This window comes from Photinus pyralis, unplaced genomic scaffold, assembly GCF_008802855.1.
Source record: "Photinus pyralis isolate 1611_PpyrPB1 unplaced genomic scaffold, Ppyr1.3 Ppyr1.4_LG3b, whole genome shotgun sequence".
NCBI classification, from domain to species: domain Eukaryota; kingdom Metazoa; phylum Arthropoda; class Insecta; order Coleoptera; family Lampyridae; genus Photinus; species Photinus pyralis.
Genome location: NW_022170510.1, coordinates 1,450,211 through 1,454,747, shown reverse-complemented (window position 1 = coordinate 1,454,747; position 4,537 = coordinate 1,450,211).

The following is a 4,537-nucleotide window of genomic DNA, read 5'->3' as shown; positions in this document are numbered from 1 at the left end:
GACAGATAGCAATGCAAAAATTATAAACGATCTCTAGGATCGTTAATAAACGGCAAAAGTGTAAAATTATGGAACATGTAAAAAACGGTTTTTTGTTTTTTTACAATAACTTTTTTTGTAAGCGGTACAGAAAAAATTCCTTCCTTGGTACAAGACTCGACACCATAACGAACCAAATAGCGAAAAAGTAGAACAATAGCTCTTAAGATAAAAAACTAGTAGCGTCGCAAAGTTAGCGGACGGACGGACGGACGGACGGACGGACGGACAAAGTGGCCACAATAGCGCATTTTTTTTTTATTTTTTTGGAAATGCGCTAAAAAGTGAAAGTAATTGGTGTACGAATGTTGCGGTTGATTATCGGGTTACACCTGCCATTTTCCGAAAGCTCTTACGGAAGTACTAATGATGTGTCAATGAAACGGAATAAAAGTACAATGCTTCAAAAAGTGTCAATTTTTCCAGCTGTTTTGTCTAAATGTGAGGTCATTAGCGCCAATACTTCCCCTAAAGTTTACGTAAACATCTGTGGTCAATGCGGTAACTAGTCACTGTGTAAACGAATGATGAGCAACCCCCTCGATTAGAAATTGGAATTAGTTTTGCAAGAGTAAAAACCAGGTCTGAACCCATTCAGATTCGTCTTTATCAATGTCTATTCTGAAGGCCTCATATTCAAAATAATAGCGGCGACGGATAGCTATAGATGTTATTGTTAACTAAAGCGCAATTTGAGAACAAGGAAGAAAGTTTCTCGTATCTTTAGTTCATTGTGTCATCAACAATGCCTCTTACAATACTGACCACACAAACAGCAGCCATCTTTAAAGGTATCATTGTTGCTTAACTACAATGAGCTAGTGTCATGCAATTGTTTGCGCTCGCTCATCGCACAGAAACAAATGAAGAACGGAAACAACCGGTTCGGCTTCTATTATTAAGCAATACACTACGCTACGTAGTTATACCTTTTGTCTGGATAATTTCATATTCAGTCTAATTAGAAATTGGAATACAGAAAACAGGATATTGAGGTCTTTGAAGCTTAGATTAAGCTTTGTTGGATTATTTCTATTCATGGGTGATGTTACAATGAGAACAATTATCTATTATACTAAACAGATATACGTTAAGCGTTATCAATGAGTAATCTAAATGATACCCATGTTGTATCTTTCCCTTACGGGCGAGCTTTTCATATTTCTCTGAGACACTCACTAATTAAATGTTTCGGATTGCATTCATCATTCTGTCTGTACCTAATTCAACCTCTTATGCTGGATAGTAACTCACACTGAGTCTATACGGGCATAGAAGTTGGTTAACTTGGCACTCCACCTCGCCATTGTCCATTTTGTACAAATTTTTTGGTACTGTTTCAAATTTTGTGCAGCTTTCTTTGAGAAGAACACTCACACGTTACGATTTTTTGTTACGGCAGCAGTTTCGACGGATGTTTACTGTCTGCAGTCCTAACTTCATAATCTATTCATATATTAAAACGAATCTATGCAGGTTTAGAATTTTATTTATATTGATTTACCACTAGGCCTATTTGAAGACACACCGTTATTTACCCTGACCGTATGAATTCATTGAAATTGCAAGTATGAGAGTGGTTTTTGAAAGCTCAAGGACTGCCAAGACAATTTTTATGTACCAGCCAATTATATTTACCTAATAATATGCGGTTAAAGAAAATAAAATGTTATACGTGCTTTTTTGATTTTGAAAAAGCATATGATTCCGTGCAACACAATACAAAAGCTTAGGTACCAAAATAATTAGGATTCTAAAAAACTTCTATTGTAAGGCGACACTGCTAGTTAAAAGCGAGAATGATGGTCTGTTTATTGAAGTTCGAATCACGAAAGGAGTACTGCCAGCGGATGTCCTAACTACCCTTTTGTTCGCTGATATTCAATATTTTTTTCGTGCCCATACCTTAAATAGAGTTACTTTAAATTGCGAAACAGATATACGCTTATAATGTATGCAGATGCCTTTGTAATTGTTGTCAATATACCAATTCAATTAAAAATTGCATTATTAACACTTGAAACGTACAGTGAAATTAACGGGTTGGAAGGTAAAACTTAAAAAATTATCTTTAGGGTCATCTTCAACATCGCCCTTCTGAATTTAAAGCTTTGTCACTTGCTCGTAATACTATCAAAAGAGTGCGCCAGAATTTTAGATTGGAATTAACACAACTATTGAGCACTATTAAGTGAGTACCGTATCGACAGTAACCGCGACTTTACCTACACTTACCGATCACGGTGGAGTATGGTACAATCAACAGTTGATGCGACACCACTGTCTTGTCTACTTGAACGAAAACGCGTAGCTTTATATACCCACATACCGATACGAAACCATATAAACATTTCCAATGTTAAAATTTCGGCCATCTTATATCCATATGCTTCAGTAATCAGTAGTAGCATTGAATAAAAACACTATAAGAAGCCTAACGCTTAAGTGGGTATTACACTGAGCGTTTTACCCATGGGCAAGACGCTGACTTCAAACCCACCGGCAAAATTATAAGTGTAATCGAGCAAAACTAAGTGGGTAAGACGACATCGTCAAACCCAAGCAATATCCGACTTGTTGGATATTTACGCTGCCGCTGCGATATGACGGCAAGTGTGATAGGTTTTGTGGGCAAAACGGCGCCTTTTTCTGTTTTGCGCATGTACCTACAATCAGCTGACTGCGTGTTTGAGTTATTCGTAGCGCTAGTTTTCTTTTATTTATTGCACGTGTGCATGTAAATTTCATATAGTGGTAACGGTAAGTTTTCCATGATGGATTTATGCAAGTAAAGAAATTAACATGAATATCTGTGCATAATCGTAACTTCTACTTGTATAAATCCGTAATACAATGCAATTTTAAAATACTGTATAAACCATATAACATTAACAAATCATCATATTCGCGTTCATGCATTGTGACAACTGTTCAAAAACTGACAGCGGTGTCGCTGTGTCTTTCCCACCATCGAGCACCACGTTAAGTCTAGATGCAAAACGGTAAATGTAATCATGATTTAAAAACAGCGTTTTGCCGGTGGGTTTAAAGTCAGCGTCTTGCCCATGGGTAAAACGCTCAGTGTAATACCCACTTTAATGCTGGCATTTGCATCTTTGGGTGCTTTAGGTATTTAGTTTAGTTGCTTTCCATATAGAGTATTCTGTGGAGCTGTCTGCAGTCAGTCCCGACAGAAAGTTGTTGATGGATTGTTGTTTGATCTCCCTGATTTCTTTGCTTAGTTGTTGGGTTGCCCTATTCAGTGCTGCTTTGTCATGTGGTGCCCGTGTTTGATGCCAGCGCCTTCTCAATTTACGCTTCTCGGCAATCATGTTTCTAATTTCTTTCGGCAAATTTAGACCTTTTAGCCTTTTTCTAACGAGAGGTGTACTTTCCCATGCTGCATTCGGTATAGTTGTGGTAAAATCGTGCACCTCTTGCTCTAATTGTTCAGTTGTCTTAAGTGGAACATGTAAATTGATGCTATTTTCAAGAAGATAGTTGAAGTATTCCCAGTCCGTATGCTTATTGGTAAGTGTTGGGTCTGGGGTTTTGTAATGATTTGATCACTGATTGTAAGCAAGATTGGTGAATGGTCCGAATTTAAATCGTGTCCTTCTTCAATGTTGGTGTAGTTGGCTGATATGTTTTTGGTGATGAAGAAGTCTATCAAGTCTGGTACTTTATCCGAGTCCGTGGGCCAGTACGTAGGCTTACCAGTAGAGATGACTTCACATCCGTATGCGTTGATGGCATTATACAGCTCGCGTCCCGTTGTATGCGTTAATCGGGAGCCCCATCAGTGCAGGTGTTTTGCATTGAAGTCTCCTCCTATGATAAATCGATAATTAAATTTATCAAAAAGTTCTACTGCCCTGCAGTGATCGGATGACCAGGAAGACGATATATTGCGCTCACAGTAAGCTTTTGTTTCGTTGTTGTTATTGTAACGGAAGTAACTTGCATGTTTTCTTCTGCAATTTTGTCTTCTTCGTAATGTTTTATATTTGCTCGGATTATAACAGCGCTACCTCCTCTTGCCTTGTTGGACGGATGTATAGTGTGATATGTTGTATAGTTGAAAAATTTAACATACGTTTCTTTTCAGGCAAATGTCTATTCTTTCTGTACTTAAGACTGCTTGAAGCTCATCTTTGTGTCGAAGCAGTCCATTCGCGTTCCACTCCATAATTCGTAGAGAGCTATCCATTACCTGAGTTTATTTTCTTTTCAAGATTGTCAAGTCGCTGCATGATTAGCACTAACATTGATTCTATCGAGCTCGGTGGAGTTACCGTTTGTTTCTTTCCCTCGGTTACTTGGCTGTAGGTTAGCTGAGGGGCTGAGGTTTTATTTTCCCATGCCTTTGTAGGAGGTGCAGAAGGCGGCTGGGACCGTGGTATTATCGGGTTTTGTGATGGGAGCCGATTCTCTGATTTTTGTTTACTGTTTCTTGATTGCAGAAGCTTTTTAAACACTTCGCATCCTCGATAGTTTG